This window comes from Marmota marmota, unplaced genomic scaffold, assembly GCF_001458135.2.
Source record: "Marmota marmota marmota unplaced genomic scaffold, marMar, whole genome shotgun sequence".
Taxonomy (NCBI): Eukaryota; Metazoa; Chordata; class Mammalia; order Rodentia; family Sciuridae; genus Marmota; species Marmota marmota.
Genome location: NW_026000222.1, coordinates 13246817 through 13266434, shown reverse-complemented (window position 1 = coordinate 13266434; position 19618 = coordinate 13246817). Strand labels below are relative to the sequence as shown.

Genomic DNA, 19618 nt, shown 5'->3' with positions numbered 1-19618 from the left:
TCCGTGAGAACTTATTAACCTCAGTGTTCTCCTCCACCTAGTACCCCATTGGAGCCAGGAAATGGCAGGGTACCCCATAGAAGTTAATTGAATTGAGTGTCATTTGCTCTCCAGCAAAGCAAAGTAGCCAGGCAACTCTGAATTTCCCATTACTCAGCAATTATAAAGATCTATGCTCTTGGGCCCCAAGTGGAGTTTGAATGTTAGTAACAGCTTCTTCCATTCAATTGGCCTCTTTTTTGGGGGTGGAGGGTATTGGGGATTGAACTCAGGGGCACTCAACCACTGAGCCATATCTCAGCCCCATTTTGTATTTTTTTTCTTCTGATACAAAATAAATTTTGGGGGCTGGGGTCGTGGCTCAGCGGTAGAGGACTCGCCTCACATGTGCGGGGCCCTGGGTTCGATCCTCCGCACCACATAAAAATAGATAAATGAAATGGAGGTGTCATGTCCAACTACAACTAAAAAATAAATATTAAAAAAAAAGAGAAACATTTCTTATATAAATAAATAAATACATTTCTGTTCCATTACAAAAGACCTAATTTTCTTAGAGCAGTTTTAGGACCAGACAAAACCGAATGCAGGACATAGAAATCTCCCATATATCCACTGCCCCCATACCTGCATAGCCTTCCTCATCATCAACATGTGAGGTGCTTTTTTTATTCCTATTTTATATTTTATTTAAAGACAAGATCTCACTGAGTTGCTAAGTGCCTCACCATTGCTGAGGCTGGGTTTGAACTCACAATCCTCCTGTCTCAGCCTCCTGAGCTGCTGGGATTACAGGCATGTGCCATCACATCCAGCCCAGTTGGCCTCTCTTTAAAGATTGAGAAAAACAGAAAATAATTTTCAAGCTTTTCTGGTACTTGTAACTAAATAATATTTGCAATGATTTGCAGATACCCAAAGTGTGTCTTCTCTCTGTGAATCCACTGGAATTGGGATTACATTAGTTTTATTTCTTATTCTTTAGTGACAGTCAATCAAGCTTCATGGAAAATTCACACTTTTTTTTTTAAGAGAAAGAGAGACAGAGACAGACAGAGAGAGAGAGAATTTTTTAAATATTTTTTAGTTTTCGGCGGACACAACATCTTTGTTTGTATGCAGTGCTGAGGATCGAACCCGGGCCACACGCATGCCAGGCGACTACTGCTTGAGCCACATCCCCAGCCCACACTTTTTTAAATATATATATTTCCAGAAGTAGAAACATACACAGAAATAAGTTTCCAAATGGCAAAAATAAAGGTGTAAGGAAGCAAAGAGACTTGACTTCACCCTTAAAGGAGTAACATTGATGGTGGGAGATGGTTCAAATGGACACAAAGGAAAATTCTAATTTTTCCAACTTGAACATCAAAACTAAATTCAGGAAAATGTAATGTTTTGCATTCCCAAGTGTTCATTTGACCCTCAGCATGTTAGTGGGAGGGAGACTCCCAGATCATAAGTGTCTCTCAATTAACATTTAAAAATACATTCATAGTACATTAACATTTTTGAAACTGGCTTTGTCTTCCTTTGTTCCCTGTGGAAAAACCAACTTGGACCACAGCTGAGTCACATTTTCATCCCAATGGGGAATTTATAAAGCTTTCCATGGAAAGAGAAGACAGGGAGAGCATGATAAATCCACAAACACTCCTCAAATCCAGCTCCAGCAAGGAATTCAGCCCCCACTCACCCTTCCCCTTATAAAAGCCACCTTAACAAACAGCAGGGTTGACAAATTGAACTGCATCTCCTAGGATCTGCTTAGCATCCCTTGAACATGAACATGTCAGAGGAAAGCAAGGAAAATAAGAGAAAGCCCATAATTGTCATGGAACCCACATAGCTGAAATTTCATTATATTTACCAAATATTACTAACTATGATAGGTCCCTCACCATCACCTATAAAAGAGTAGAAGGTCTCCCACTTTGCATCCTTTATCCTATAAGAAAAAAATTCATGTTGAAACAGAAATCTCATATCATTCTCCCCACCTCCATGCACTGTGTGCTGGGGAACTATTTCTCCCAATGGAACTCTAAATTCCTTCTGCTCTGGTTTAAGCAGAGGGACTGCAATCAGTCTTTCCTAATCATCCCTCAGGTGAAAGGGGCAGGAAGGAAAAGAAGATTGACTGACACTGGTCCATCTTAGACAAAGGAATTTGGGACTGTTTTCACTTTCTCATTTGGAGTTTACCAAGATCAGAGGTTGGCATACTCCAGCACAGGGCCAACTGCCTTTTTTTGTAGACCAATTTTATTGAAACCCAATCATACCCATTCATTTACATATTGCCTCCGGCTACATATTGTAGTGTTTCACACTACAATAGCAGAGCTGAGTAGTTGTGACAGAAACCATCTGGCTCTTAAAGCCTAAAATATTTACTATTTGACCCTTTACAGAAAAGAAATGAGAAATCTAAATGAAAGCACATATCTCAATAAAGGTCTATTACAAATTGTATTTAGATCCTGCAATTATAATAGAATGTGACACATTTCTAATAAATAGCAAATGTCTTTCAACCAGTTGGGACCCCATCCAGCTGCAAGTAATAGCAACAGTAGTGGGCTAATGAAATACTTGATTTTCCTCATGTAAGGAGTCTATATGGCACTGATTCAGCAATCGAAAGTGTCATCAAAGAACCAGTCTTACCTACCTCTGACACCAGAGCCAAAGATGGTAAGATTCTTGGCTTTTTTTTTTCCTTTGTGTTGGTTACAAAATGGTTGCAATGGCATCAACTCTCATGTCCTAGTCAAGGAAGGAAGAAGAGGGAATAGGAGAGAAGTATGATGCCCTCTGTGTCCAATCCTTTCTACCTAGAAATGAACAGTTTTCCCAGAAGCCCCCTCCAACCCTTCTGCAGACATTTGCTTACATCTTACAGCCATCCCTTACTGCCCATAACTCTGGGAAAGCAAGTGTTACCACTCTCCACTCATCATGAGAAGCTGCGAAAGACAAGTGGCTTTGGGTAGCCAATCAACAATGTCTTTCATGGACTTTTTCTCACTTCAGTGTGTAGGCACAGAGGGAGTGATCAATATTTATTAGGTGGATCAATATTTATTCGTTGACTTAGTTGATTATTTTTTTCTTTTCTTTCATATCAAAAAGTAAAGTCCAGATAGGCATCACAAAGCTTTATATATAAAATTTAAAAAAAAAAAAAAAAACTCCCAAAGATCTTTTGAGGATGTAGTTGGGAAGAACAGGGGCAGGACCGGTAGATGCTCTAGGTGAATGGCCGGGCTAGGATACCCGCAAACACAGAGGACACTGTCTTTTATTTTGTGGCCCAGATGGTTCTAACTGGATTGGTACAGGGTGGATTTAGGACCCATTTTAGGAGAAGGCTTTACCTTGGAATTTGTGTTGAAGCTAAAAGCAGCTGCACCCCCCACCACTTGATGATAAACATTGAACTAGTCCCCTTAAACATACCAATAATATAATTAATTGGGTCAAAAACCTATGGGTTGAGTTAGTCTCATCTACATATGAAATTATAAAAGAATCTCTTATTTTTTTAAACTTACACTACTTACAAGACTGTTGTGTTTGTGATGCGTATTCAATTTTTACTTACTTAAAAATTGAATTTTTACTTACTTAAAAATTGAATACGCATCACAAACACAACAGTCTTGTAAGTAGTGTAAGTTTAAAAAAAATAAGAGATTCTTTTATAATTTCATATGAAGATTCGTAAGTTTGGAACATGTTTCATTAGCACTGTCTTAGAGGCCTAATGCCATTGCTACAGCCATGTCACCTTTATTATCCTCTATCTGTAAACCTGCTGCATGTGGCCAGATCTCACCTCCTAGTCAAAGAACGGGAAAGGACAGAAAGTAAACATAGCATGACAGGAATTTAGTTTTAATAGAAGAGTTTTTCCATAATTCTATTGGAATAATAACAAAGACCAAAACAGATTGCTTGTTTTTCAGAGTCTAGCCATTTACCATAGAGAGAACTTAGCACAGAGAAGTCAGTGGGAGTGATGAGGAAACTGTGGCCCTTGCTAGGCTGCTGAGACAATGGAAGGAGGAGGGGCTAACAGCCCAGAGGCCAAGGTCATCTCAAGGAAACTGGATTCCTGGAAAAATTGTGTGTCATATCTGGAGCTCCTGAAGATGGGACTCCTGTCCCATCCCAAAGTAGAGTGAAAGGCAGAGATGTACCCAGATTCTCCCTCCCAATTCCTTGCTTCCTTCAGCTCCTCCCCTTACCTAGCTGGAAGCCAGGTGAATTGTCAGCCTTCAGGGAATCCTCTCCAGCATTACAGAGCAGAGCAGGGCAGAGGAAGGAATGGATTGGAGAGCAAGCATCTAGAAACAGCACGGGAACTCCAGCTTCCCCTCCACAGAGGAGGACCTGGACTTTGGTCCCTAGTAATTATTACGTTGTGCCTCTCAGCTGACCAGCTTGAGTTCTTTGTGGCATGGATTAGGATATATATGTCAGTACCTTAGTAATCTTTATTGCACATCCAATAGGTGGTGAACATTACTAGATTTTGTAGGAAATACAAAAAAGAAAAAAAATAGAAGACAGCATCCCCTGACTGTATGTAATTTACTTTTACATTTAGACAGAGAACACTTGCTAAAAAGGTGAATCCTAAAAGAAAAGATAATAGATTTCCCATAGAAAAGGTTAGGAGAGTATTTCCCATGGAGGGATTACCCTAAAGAACTGGGGAAAACATTTTACATGGTACATAGATATGCCTAGCTGAAAGAGTTTGGATGAGTTTGGTGACAGAGAAGTCAGCAGGAAACTTTGAAAGTCCAACAAAGGACTCTAAATTTGATCAATAGAAAACACAGTAAATGCCATGCACAGTAGCACATGCCTGTTATCTCAGAGGCTTTGGAGGCTGAGGCAAGAGCATCACAAGTTCAAAGCCAGCCTTGGCAACTTAGCAAGGCCCTAAGAAACTCAGGGAGATTCTGTCTCTAAATAAAATATAAAAAGGGCTGGATATGTGGCACAGTAGGTAAATGCCCCTGGGTTTAATTACCAGTATCCAAATAAAAGGAAGGAAGGAAGGAAGGAAGGAAGGAAGGAAGGAAGGAAGGAAGGAAGGAAGGAAGGAAGGGAGGAAGGGAGGGAGGGAGGGAACAAAGCAAATTTTCCATGTACAAGGTGGTGTGGTGTTGAGATCAGCTGGTTCTAAAGAATACCAGGGAGCTATGGGTATCTAGTCAGGAGGTAGAGTCCATTGTTTGAGTGTGAGGAGACATCACAGTGTGGTGGTTGAAAACATAGGCTCTGAAGTAAAACTGCCTGAGTTCAAATCTTACTTCTACCGCCTATCTGATCCTTCTCTGAAGGACAAAGATGATAATAATATCCGCCTGCCCCCCTTGCCGAGTTCCAAGCATCAATTCTGTGCCTGACACATGATAAATGTTAGCTATTATTGAAATCATATTAGAGGATGAGCTTACCAAGGAAGGAAAGAGAAAGAGTAAAATGCCCTTCAGGCAGCTCAAATGTGTATCTGGAACCCCTGGTAATCGAAATTGTAGTTGAAATCACTATGAACACATGAACTGAATGCAAGGTTAAGTTCAGAGGAAAGAAAAACAGAGGACCTGGGATAGATAGAGGAAACCATAGAAAGATCAGCTGGGGAACTAATAAGAGAATTCTATGGACCAGCATATTAAAACCTCAGAGAATAATAAAGCCTTACAGAACAGTGGTCACTTAGCAGGGTGTCGAAGACCTTGGATGGATGGCATCTGTTCTGTTTGCCAAGTGGGCCCTCTGCTTGCCTGGTCCTAGCTGTTGCCATCATTTTTGCTCATTGCAGCATTTTAAATAGCATTGCCGGCGTGAGAGCCAGAGCACAATGTTGTCTAAGTGCCTGCCATCCGTGAGCATTAGAAAACTGGCTGATACATTTGAAATCACCCTTCGGGAGTTGAGTATACACCTCTAAACCCTCCATAGGAATGAATTTGGCAATGACATGGGCACAACATTTTCTCACAGGGTGTCAGATCCATATCACTGGTACCAATTTCCTTGCTAAAGGCTGAAAGACAGAAAGAAGAAGAAATAGCCACATAACAGCCAAAATTGCTACCAGAAGTCTGGTGTCAGCCTGATACCAACTCTGGCTGAGGTTGTACACCTGGGTGATGTGTGGTTATTATGCCTGAGGTTTAGAGTGAACTGTGGAGTGTGGACCTGGAGGAAGAGATCAGAAAGGAGGAAGGGAAATGGGCAGACAGATGTGCTGTAGAGATTTGTGGATTCATTTTCCATTGTCATTTAAGGAACGGGTATCCGGAACTCCATTTGGTAGCAACAGGGCTCTCTGTGTTTCTCCTTTAATGGAAACCAGTAGGATTAAGGTGCTTAGGAGGCTACTAGGGGTGGGGAAGGGGCTGCAATCTTATGACAGGAATCAAAGAAGCAGGACCAGGTGGGTATTGAGGCTTATCCTAGTAAGGGAAGCCATTTCCTTTGCTTTCCTTAAATGCCCTGAAGTTCTTAGTCTCTAGTCACCACATGGGACACAATGAATGGCTTGGAGAGCAGCCCAGCCATTGTTTGGTTTTTCTCATAATTAGGGTGACCATATAATTTATCCTCCAAACCTTTTATTGAAAGGAGGTACAGAGAATACTTTCTCTAGGAGTAAAGGTATACACTGGGATGTTGCAAGAAGGATTAGAATACGTAATCATCCTACTCATAAGCCATTTCCAAACCTTTTTAGTTCACACAGGGTTAAAAACATAGACTCTGGGCTATGTGACCTTAACTTCATATCTCTGAAGTTTAGCACCCTCACTGGTGAACTAGGGCTTAACAATCGCTCCTACCTTTCAGGGTTAAGGAGCTGAGTTACTCTGTGGATAGAGCAGCACCTGGTGCTCAGTACAAGCTGAGTAAATGCTGTTCTTGTTGTGTCAGGCTCTCCCGGGTAGAGACTCAACACCTATAGACTTGACACTCAGCCTTCTTGCCCCATGCCTTGGCATGGAGGGGGATTCAGCAAGTGTGTGTTGAATGAATAAATTAGAAGATAGAAGGAATGAATCAAGGAGGAAAAGAGTACAATTCTTACTCGGTATTTCTTCATTTTTTGGATTCTTTATCATTTAACTATTTTGAGGATATATTCACATGCGAGGATACTGATGCCAACTCATAAAATCTTTCAAATGCATGTTCTAACCTATCTTTGCTATACCTTGGGACCCCTTGGTTTGGGGGCTTCCCCTGTATAATTGGCCTATAACCAACACTGGCCTGTCCTCACCATCTTCTCTTCCACAGCCTGCCCCTCGCTGGCTGGTAGACCTTACTGGAGAAGTTACCTCTTGTCAATTAAAATTAATTTTGTCAATTAGCACTGTTGGTACCACCTCAACAAGGACTATTAGTGATAGTAATTTCATTGGCTCCCTATCATTGTTTCCCCAAAGGTCTCAACTTTCCCATCCCTCAGGGTCACAAACTCTCACCCACACACCTCTCCTAGGAGATGACCTGCTTTCTGCCTTACTGAGATAAGACTAACTTGAATTTCAACTTCCTCCTTCCACATCCAAGTGATCTGTAAGCCTTCCTATTATTTCTTGGCCTGCCTCACAGGGAGGAAAGTGCCCCATCTCCTTTCCAAAGCTAATTCTTCTGTCTTGATCCAAATCCATTCTTCTTCCCTCCATAGCTCTGTTCCACCAGTTATCTCACTCTGTTTGCTTTTGTCAGGTCTCCCAAATCTCTGTCCTTTTCATTTACATATTAATATGCTCTTGTATTTTTCCATCTTAAAACAGCAAGAACAACAATCTTCTCGTCTTTCTCTTTCTATTTATTATTGAACCTGTTGAAAGAATAATCTATACGTTTTAGCCTCTTTTGCCCTTAATCATTCCTAAACCCCTTTAAAGTAACTGCTCATGCCACTAATTTGAAATTGTCTTCTCATAAATTACTATTGACATTCTAATCCCTATATCCAATGACTTCTTCTGAGTCATTCTCCTCAATCTCTCTGTAGCATTTTATGTCATTGATCACTCTCTCCTTCATAAAAAGCATTCCTTGGCTTTCTTGGCTTGGGTTGATCTTGGTTACCCTCTTGCCTCTCTAATTTGCCTATGCCTCTTCTGTCTCCCACCCCCAAATAGAGGTGCTCCCCCAATATTTGATGCTTCCCCTTTTAATCACTCAAATCCCTTGGTGATCTTAATTATAACCAGGCCCTTGACTGTCCTCATTGAAGATGGGCTCCCAGATCTATATTTCCACCCCAACATTGCAGGGCCTCATTTCTAGCATTCTGCTGGACATCAGTGTTTACTAAAAGCTAGTCTCTTCTCATGAACAAATTTTCCCAAACCAACTCTATCTCCTAGGTTTCTAATAACAGCACCTCTCTCCTCTTACCTCATTCCCCTGGGTCAAAAATGCAAATTACTAACTCATAATAAGGGGTGGTGGGAAGAGAAGAACAGAAGTACTTTGGATTAGATAAAGGAGAATGAAGGGAAGGGTGGGGGATGGGAATGAATGAATCAGTGAATCAGACATTACTTTCCTATGTTCATGTAAGAATACATAACCAATGTATTTCCACATCATGAACAACCAGAAGAATGGGAAGTTGTACTCCACATACGTACAATGTGTCAAAATACATTCCACTGTCATGTATAACTAAAAAGAACAAATTTTTAAAAAGAAGAAAATGCAAATTATTTGGGGACCTCCTTCAACTTCTTAGTCTACAGGTCCCACCTCTCTCAAACCCATCTCTTTCTTTCCATGACACCTGCGACTGTCCAAGATGCTGCCTCTTGTCTTAACACAATGGCCTGCTAACTGCTTTTTTCCTTCCAATTTACTTTTCCTCAGTTCTCTCTTGATTTTCCGTCACTCTCTCTCCTAATAATACTTCATATACTAGAGATAAAGTCCCCAAATTCCACAAGTAGGCCCTCTTATTTGCCAGAAGTAATTCCTACTATTGGTCTTTATACACTACTCTCCAGCCAATCCCAAATTCACTTTTTCAAGAAAAGTCCTACACTTCTACCTCTGAGCCACTTCTTTTCTTTTTTTTCTTCCATATATTGATTTCCTGGGGCTGCCATAACAAAGCACCACAAACTGAGTGGTTTAAAGCATCAGAAATCTATTTTTACTTAGTTCTGGAGGCTCAAAGTCCAAATGCAAAGTGTCAGCAAGGCCATGTTCTCTCAGAAGTTCTAGAGAAAGAATCCTTCTTTGCTTCTTCTAACTTCAGGTGGTTGCTGACAACCATTTGTGTTCCTTGGTTGGTTTATGCATTACACCAATCTCTGCCTCCATCTTCACATGGCCTGGGTTCTGTGTTCGAATTTCTATTCTTGCAAGGACACCTGCCCACCCTAATCCATTATGATTATATCTTAACTTGACCTGTAAAACCTATTTCCAAATGAAGTCACACTGTGTGTAAACTGAATGTTTATGTCACCCTATATGTTGAAACCCTTCCCCATAGTATGGATGGTATCAGGAAGCAGGGCCTCTGGGAGGTAATTAGGTCATGATGGGATTAGTGTCCTTATAGAAGAGACCCCAAAGAGCTCTCTCACTCTCTATCCAATAGTCTGTAACTCATAAGAGGAAACTCACTAGAACCCAACCATGCTGATGCCCTGATCTTGGACTTTCAGCCTCCGGAGCTGTAAGAAGTAAATTTCCATTGTTTGTAAACCACATACTGTATGATATTCTGTTATAGCAAACTAAACTATACTGAGACATATTCACAGATTCCAGTAGTTAGAACCTTATATCTTTTGGAGGGACACCATTCAACCTATAGCGTTTCTCTGCAGAGATGGACTTCTCACTCCCTCCAATTCAGTCAATCAAAATCCTTCTACTGCTTCAAAATCCAGTCAATTCTCACCTCTGCTATGAAGTTGCTCATAATTCCCAGACAAACCTCTCTGAGGTAATATATTTTGCCCCTTTTATAACATAGCTATATCCATACATCTTCTTTCTGCTGCTAATTTCTAAACTCCTCAAGACATAAGACATATATATCATTTATCTTTGTATCCCCCTAAATGTCTAGCAAAGTGCCTTTAACTCATGAACTCACCTGGTTAAATCAAATTAAAATAAATTTCTTTATAGATATAAAATTTTGACCATTACTATATTTTTGTCACCTAAAGTAATTTTTCACTTTTACCATAAATCCAAAAGTTGGCCAGGCCCAAAGAATTTCAATCTATTCTTACTTTTCATTGAAATGTTTCAACATTAAAAACATATCTCTCTTTCTCTCTTTTTTTTAACTCTATAAATTGGTTGCTATAGGTCATTTTTCTATGCATCGATTTCTTCCTTGGATTATTTTGAAGTTAATATTGCAGGTGCCCTGAATTCTGTTGGAATCTAATCATCTGGCATTCAGAAGATATATCAGGGGATGGTCCAGGGAGCCTGGCTTGAACCTACAATTTCATCTTTCCAGGCAGTTATGAGGAGAATCTAATCAGCATAGTCAAACACAGCTTCCTTTTGGGCCTAATTTTTGTGTTTTAAATATGTAAATAATTCTGTATCGTAGGGTTGTTATAACTGATATGGTATTCCCAATCCCATATTAATTTATTTTTTATTCCTAAAGGTTTTTGCAGTTTTAACTTGGAAAACAGGTGGAATAACTTATGAATGCCCTTATATCTTAATTAGAGGAGGTGGCAATCCTAGTCTTTCATCTAGATTTGCTGCTGCTGCTGCTGCTATGTGTGTGTGTGTGTGTGTGTATGCACACATACACCTGCGCACTCTCACGGACAGGCTAGAATCTGATTAATCTCTTAAATAGACTAAACACATACACAGCAAGAGCATTCAGACTATAGGCTTTAGTCAAGGACATGGTTCTCTTTTTAAAGCATATTTGGGACTGACAGACAGAATTACTAAGGATCAGCAGTCATGGGGAGAAAAGGAAAAACAAGTGAAACGGTAGATTGCCATGGGTTTAAGGGCCAGTTTCTCTGCATGTGCTCGCTCCACGGAAGGGGTCCTAGGGGCTGTGGGGAAATAAGGTGGCCTCCAGGCTGTGAGCTAATGCGGCACTGCTGCTGTTTGCATAGCTGCACAGCCCTAGGAGAGACCCGGGAAAGCTAGCTTGAATTCCAATGAATATTTACAATTACACTGCTCCGGAGCAGAATGCAATCACAGCGCTCCAGTCTACAGGTTTTATGCATCAAAAGAAAATGAGAGGAGAGCAGCAAAAATGGAGTTGCCTTCGGAGAGACTTATAAACACAGATCTCACCGCTTGTGGCAGAACTAAAATGCTTTATTTCTGATAGGAGCAATTTATTCTTCGGGCACCTTCCTTGATAGTAGAAAGCACCCGACTGGGTTTTGAAGTGAAAAAGAAAGTCTTCAGTCGATGGTTTTTAATTCTGAGCAAGAGAAAGGCATGGGCAGAATCGGATTGCGTAATTTTGATTTTGTTTTTTAACAGCAGGCCCTAGAGGAGGGTGGGAAAATCCCTGAGCCAGTTCACAAACTCCCTCTTCTTTTGGTTTGTGTTTTTATCCTGCTCTTACAGATTGACCTTTCTTTGTAGGGTAGCCCAGGGAAAAGATGCCACCATTTTGTGTCCCCATTTAAAGCCTTTGGGTAACTGATGGCCAGGAACATGTGCTCATTTTTCCTCGTGAGCTGTTGATCCACAGCAAAGATCTGGTGAGAACTATATGGGAAAAATTAGTCAGAGCCATTTGGACCCAGTGAGGCAATTTTTAACTTTCAGAGGTGCCAAGGTAGATGAAATTGAGTGTTTTAAAAGGACTCCATCAGAACCTGGTTTTGTGGCTTGGCTGACTAATCTCTTGCACTACTAAGATTTATATTAGATTACCATTTACTAGCAGCCTGGGCTGCTGCACTAAGCAGAGGCCCTCTCAGTTACCTATCTATACTTTCACCTTCTTACTAGTCCATTTTCTCCTATCAGGGTACAAGTGACTCCCACCCACATACCTGCTTGCTTACCCACTGACTCACCCATCTTCTCACATTTCTCTACTTCAACTTACTTGTATATGTCCAAACTTGGAGCAAAGGAAGGTAGGAGCCATGTTCCTGTATTTGTGTGATTGGTCAATGGCAGATCTGAAAATAAATGTTTCCTTCTCTTATTATATCTTCTCAGATTCTCAGTTAGTTATAGATACTATAAAAGTGTCAAACCAGGGGCTGGGAAAAAGGGCAGCTTTGGGTTTCCAAGACCTCCATTAGCTCTCCTGTTCTTTGCTGTAGATGTATTTTCTCAAACATATGTAAGTACCAGGCAAACACAGCTTTACAGCATTCCTCCTTCCAATTGTACCACTGCCTCTAAGCCCCTCCTTTGAGGAAGTTCGGTAGCCGCTATGGTTTTTTAGTAAGTGCCTACTCTGTACAAAACTACATATGACCTATGAATGTGCAGCGCATGCATAAATATTTGTTGTGAAACCCCATAGAAGTAGTTTTGCTAAATTTAGGACAAGCAATCACCTTAATTAATGTGAGTGCTCAATTGATTCTTTATTCAGACAGTCAAAGAAGTTTTACATTTCGGCCTTGTGATTCTAGGAGGCCCCATGCATTTGTTGCAATTGTGTTGCTCAAAACATTTGAGTCTCCTTTTCTAGAAGTGCCCATTAAACATTTAAAAGTAGGAAAAGGACTTAACTAGGCTTTTTTTTTTCAAAGAAGATATACAAATGGCCAAGAAGCACATGAAAACAAGGTCAACATCATTTGTCATTAGGGAAATGCAAATCAAAACTGTGAAGTACCTCCTAGAATGACCATAATTTTTTAAAGGAAAATAAGCATTAGCAAAGATTTGGGGAAATTGGAACCTTCATTACATTGCTGACATAAAATGACGTAGGTGCTGTGGAAAACGGTTTGGTAGTTCCTCTAAAGGTTACATAGAATTACCATAGGCCCCAGCAATTTTATTCTTAGGTATATGCACGAAAGGAACCAGGTGTTCAAACAAAACCTTCTCATGAATATTTATAGCAACACTATTCACAAAAGCTGGCTGATGACCCAATATCCTTCAACAGATGAATAAACAAAATGTGGTATATCCATACAACAGAATATCAATAAAAAGGAATCATACATGCTACAAAATTAATGCATCTTGAAAACATTATACTAAGAAGTCAGAAGAAAAGACCATATGTTATATGATTCTATTTATATGAAATATCTAACAGACAAATCTATAGAGACAGAAAGTAGATTAATAGCTGCTTAGGGCTTGGGGTGGGGAGGGAGGATAATGAAAAGCAGAGAGATAATAGTTAAAGGGTACAGGGTTTCTCTTTGTGGTGAGAAAAATATTTTCTAAATTGCCCATGATGATGGCTTCACTGCAAATCATTGCATTATATATATTAAATGGGTGAATTATATGATATGCTAATTATTTCTCAATGAAGTTCTTTTGTAAAGCAATTTATAAGCCATACTAAAAAATACTAACACATTGCTTTAAGATCCTCCATAATATTTTTAGGTAAAGAATAGCATTATCCAGTTTATTGACCTGTTTATTTCAGTTCGTCCCAAATGATTTTTAGCTACTTTTAGACAAAGTAGTAAAGATTTACCACCAATGATACTATCTAAAATAAAGGTCAAAGGAGATGAAAAACTTCCCAGAGAAGAGATTCCCAAGGTTTTCACTTGCATCTGTGAAATAGATGGACTGTGACTTCATATGATATCAGAAAGGACAACTTTCATTTGGAGCTATAAATTTGGGTATATATGTTTTTAAAAAAAATAGTGATACTTCATGTATTTATGTAAGTCTTGTTATTTACATATATACATATACATTGTTATATACATATGCATATAATTTGATATGTATATATATTAGATAAATAAACAATATGTGTATATATGTTCAATCTTTGATTTGTAATAGGATAAATAGAAGAAAATGGGAGTGAGAATTTTTTCCTACTCATTCATTCAACATTTATTGGGCATGTAACATAGGGCACAAAAAAAAATCTTAAGAAAACTCCTTATCAGATTAAATAGATAATAGCACAGATTTTTGGTAAACTCTAGAATCCAGACCAGAGGGTAGAGGCCAAATAATACATTAGTGCTTAAAAGCAGCGAAAACTTTGTAGGATAGTGAACAGAGATAAGTGTTTCCCTGGAGAAATTCATTGGCAAATATGTTTAAAAGCTTCTAAAAGAGTCTTTAGCCAGCAGAATATCATACCCAGAGGGGGTATAACTAATTGTCTTGGCAAGAACTTCTATGCAGTTGCTATTTACCTACAGAAAGGAATGCATCTTTAATTCTTCCCATAGATTCAGGCCCTGCGATGCTAAGTACTCTATAATTTTTATTAAAATTGTTCCTGTTAGACCTTTCAACACGGCAACTGTGTAATCATGTAACAGGACAGGTGTCATAAGTATTGGTGGCTTCTCTGAAATTCTGTCCACTGTGCTAATGATCTATGAGAAAAAGGAGCCACTTGTATATATCTATAGAATTATTTTAAGTTTTTGTCATTTTTTTCCTTTTGTTAAAAAAATGTACTAAGTCAAGTCATAATAACTAGCTAACTAATTGCATCCCCCACTGATGTTGAACTTCTATAGCAACTGAGTTCAAGTGGAAACTTAGAAAATGATTTTTGTGAACTCCAGTAAAACTCTAATGATAACATCACATAACAGAGAAACTGCTACCATCATATTAAAAAAGTTAACGCAGATCAGATTGGTATCTAACAGAGGCCCTTTCAACTCTGCAGGTAGTGGTGTTTTCAAAAGTTTGCAAGCTGATCATTTTATCTGGTGTTGTTTGAATGTTCAGATGTCCCCCAGAAGGATAGAAAGCATTTTTATTCTAACCTTGAAATAGACACTCAATGGAAATAGAAAATAATGAGATTTGCCTGTACATTTCTACTAATATGTCAGTCCTCACTAATGGGTAACATATCCAAGATTTAATTCCTTGGCCAGCTTGAATCCTCAGTTCACCTCCCAAAGCAATGAGTTTGTCCTGGTGAGGGTCCAGGTTTTATGGTTTGGGGGAAAATTATTATTGTTTTACAAAATTAAGATCTACCTGGATTTTGGATTCCTACCTCTGGGTAACTATTGGTCAGTCCCCTCATCCTTCTTTGTTTATGTAGACATTTGTTAAATAGACACATAAAATGCACGAAACCATACCCAGCGGAATATAGGAACCAATATTGCAAACATATCACCTGCCAGAGTTTGTGTTTTGTATTTTGTAGATCTCTTTTAGTCCTCAAAATAATAATTTATAATGAGATCCCCCATTTTACAGGCAAGGAAATGAGAGTTCAGAGAGATGTTCAACCTGTGACCTTTGGCAAATGGTAGTATAAGAGTTTGGCCCCAAGTGGAAAGCCAAAGTCCTAATATTTAGGGTCCTCCATACATACCTCCTCCCTACCCCCTTACATCTCAGATCTTATCCCTGCTCCCACCTCAGAGCCTTTGTACTGGCTTTGCCTTCCACCTGAAACCCTCTTTACTCCCTATCTAAATGACTCATTCCTTCACCCTCTCTGTCTTAACTCCAATGTCACCTTCTCAGTAATGCCCCTCCTAGTCATTCTACTTAAAACCGTACCTACAACCCACTCCCCACTCCCAATCCTTCTTTTCCTGCTCTATTTTCTTTTCCTGTAGCATTTATCATGTTATCTTTACTGTCAGAGCCTCCTACTAGAATGCATGTTCCCTGAGACATAGACTTTTGTCTGTTTTGTTCTTTGATGCGTCCTCAGCCACTAACACTGTGTCTATCACGTAATAGGGGCTCATTAAATATTTGTTGGCTGAGTAAATGAAAGACCCCAAAGGCCTCAAAGCCTGGATCCTCCCTTAATGGCCCCAATAATGAACTTCTAGAGATTGTCTTTTTAAAATATCTTTCATCTGAATCTCTCCTTCTGTACCCTGACTTCCTCATTCCACCAAAGAGTGGAGTGCAAACTCTCTTGTCAGCTAACTTGTTTGTGTTTAAGTGATTGAGTGTTAGAGGGAATGGACATTATTTCCTCCATACTCCTGGGCATTTCTGTTGGGGGAGGCTGGCATTGTGGGAAGATGACCTGGGGTTGCATGTATGTGTACAAGCAGCTAGATAAGCCATCCTTCTAGTTACCTGGGAAGGGAAATGACAATTCTGTGCAAGCCACTGCCCCCAGGGTGAATGAACCTGGTACTGGGCAAGCCTACAAACTTCAGCCCTTAGGGAAGGCAAGGAGTTCTCCTCTGCCTCTGGCTTCCTATCTTGAAAACAAGGTCCTTGCTCTACTTGGCATTTACAGTCTTGAGGGATTCAAAATAACTCTGAGCTTGGATTACATTTCGAGATGGTTAAAATTCAGAATTTCATAATGAACAGTCACAAGGCTTAATGGATTTTGTGCTTTGCTCTCACTGTTGGATATTTGTTGAAATTCAGCGTGGAACTAATTCATCTTTGAAAGCCATCTTAAATTTTTCTAATAACCCATAAGCTTGTTGGAAGAAAAGCAATGACAGAAAACAGGTTCTTATCATTTCATTGGTGCAGTTCTTTGTAGGCCTGAAATAAACCCACTTTTTCCACTTTATTAAACAATATTTTTTGCTGACTCACTCTATCAAAAGGGAGAATACCTAAATACAAACCCTGCAAATAGTTCAGTACATACATACAGAAATACATATGCACTTACATAAATACAAGCTATCTATCTTTTTTTTCTTTCTAGGCTTTCTTCAATGTATGTGCATGCATATAGACTAGGAGGAAATATTAAGTTGTTTCTGAATTTTAGGTTTGGGGTGATTTTAATTCTCCTTATATGGCTGCACATTTTCTACAGTAAATGTGTGTTATTTTATAACCATCAAAGCAATTAATTTTGTCAGTAATGCTTTAAATTTTTACATCATTTTCCTTAAGGATCTATAGGTTTTCTGTCTTTACCATGTTGTTTTGAGACCATTTGCTTTTTCTTAAGCCCTGACATGAAACTAAAAGTAACAAAGCATTTTAATAATTCAAATGAGACTTTCTGATTTTTTAATTAAATACACTTTTTTATTTTTCCATCCTAAAAAAAATACATTTTAATAATACATCTGATTAATTAAGTTAATTGTTCACGGACATGTTGTAAAAAGGTCAATCCTATACATGATAGGATAGGATGTTGTTCATAAAATAATAACCTAAATTCAGAATTATTTTCACATTTAGTTAATACTTGCTTGCCATTCCTTATTATTAGCCATGAATACATTTGGCATCCTAAAATATGGAATATTAGAAAGAGGTGAATTGGTATATACAAACTGACATGGAAAGATGTTCATGAAATACCCATAAGTAGAAGGAAAAGTTACTAATCAGGATATGGAATCTGTTAACACATTTATATGAAACTGCTTTGTTTACATATGTATGTATAGAAAATGTCCAAAAGAACGAGTAGGAAATTGATCCTAGTAATTATTGGCAAAGGAGTTTTTTCTTAAATTATTACTCTGCATTTTTTAAATACTAAGAGTTTAATAAAATTATATTCATATTTTAAGTAAGTCCAGCTATTCCATAGTTGAAAGCATTCTTCCTAATTCCAAAAATTGTTGACATTATTTCTTTCCCCTGAACTCAGATGTCAGATTAAGATATTGTTGTCTTTCCAAAAACATTCACAATGTCTGACCTACAGTAGGTGCCCAATAAAAAAATTTACTAGATGAAATAATGAGCATATCAGTATGTTGTCTAGTTTTTAAAGATTAAAAAATATATATGAGGAGCTGGAGTTGTGGCTCGGTGGTAGAGTGCTTGCCTGGCATGTGTAAGGCCCTGGGTTCGATCCTCAGCATAACATATAAATAAGTAAAATAAAAGATCCATTGACAACTAAAAGAAATTTTTTTAAAAAAAGTCTGTGAATTTGTTCTTTATAGTTTAATAAATTTTTTTTGTTCTCCAAGAGCTAATAAAAATAAATCCAGGGCTGGGATTGTGGCTCAGCGTGGAGCACTTGCCTTACACATGTGAGGCACTACGTTTGATCCTCAGCACCACATAAAAATAAATAAACAGAATAAAGATATTGTGTCCATCTATAACTGAAAAATAAATTTAAAATAAAACATAATTCCAAACACAATACATTTTTTAAGAAATTTTTGAGGAATGGGCCCATAGCAAACATTCTTTGCCTCCATGCCCCACCAGCACATAAATTCATGATTTTGTGCTTTCATGTATCTAGCCAAGGTCCCAAGGTGACATCTAAACTACTTGTCTCCTCAATTTACAGATGGAGAAGACAAAGACTCAGCTGGAAGAAACTGAATTGGAGGCACCTACTTTCAAGCCTAGACTTTAAGAGAGGTAAACTACATACCTAATCCTTCCTAATAGATTCCAGAAAGAACACGGATGAAACTTCTCTTGATCTTTTTTTTTTTTTCCTTACACAAATTTAATACTTTGATCGCTTACAACTAAAAGGCAGTATTTAAAGAAATAGCACAGGTCACTTTTATTATATACGGCTCCGTTAGCAAGATACTACCTTGAGTAGCTGTTTAAAGGGATCACACTTCAAAAGGTAATTGACCTAAATTCTCCTTCCTGCTCTGCACTCTGGTGAGTCTTCTCCATGTGCAGCCCTCCCATGGGTCTCACACATGGAAGAGATACAGTGGGGTCCTGGGGAAACTAGGCCACTGTGATTAAAACTAATTCAAACATTATTTTAATGCCTGTGTTTAGTTTGCTAAAAATTCTCAACTTCAGTGGGTGCCTAAGGGCTGACAGCTCCATTCTGGAATAAATCAGAAGTTGATTTATAGAGAAGAACACTTTAAAGTGATTACACCTGCTCTGGTCCCATCTGGTTGGGATATGATGAAGTGGAGTTCTATGTCTCTGTCTTCAAAGTGTTTGTTTTGGTCCAAATCATGAGGAAAGTTACAAAATAAATAGATCCACCAGAAGAAACTGCTCTAACCATGTGTCCCATGAGCAGCTAGCCTAATGCTGTCTAATTTCTTTTGTTCTCATAAAAAATATTTTTATTTGGCAAATCTTCACTGATTCAGTCACATTATCTGATGATGTTCATGTTCCAGGTCCATATCATTGCTTTGCCCCCAGTGAAATGTTATAACTTATTAATTTAAATATCTTAGGATGATTAATCAGTTGACTGATGCTCTCTAGAATTTATAAGAACACTAAGGTTTTACATTGCCAACACATTTCCTTGTTGTAGAAATGCTGTTGACATCAGCTGATCATTGTTCCAAACATCTTTGAAACGAAAAGGAGTCAACAAACATCTTTGGTACATGATCTTCCTGGAGTGTTCTTGTGCCTTTCTCCCATTATCTTGGAAAATAATATTGTTGCAATCGTTTTAGAACACTTCCAGAAAGAGGCTTGGCCTTCAAGTTCTGACTCGTTTATAAAGCCATATGTTACAAATCACAGCTTTTGG

At 38.6% G+C, this 19618-nt stretch overlaps 1 long non-coding RNA gene across 1 annotated transcript in view; it reads left to right on the top strand.

Moving 5' to 3' along the window:
• The window catches only part of LOC125613162, a 42421-nt gene extending 23778 nt beyond the window's left edge, over positions 1-18643 (top strand). The window contains exon 5 of the long non-coding RNA XR_007343657.1: positions 18434-18643. This is a non-coding gene — a long non-coding RNA (uncharacterized LOC125613162). The remainder of the gene's footprint in view (positions 1-18433) is intronic.
• Positions 18644-19618: the final 975 nt, after the last annotated feature.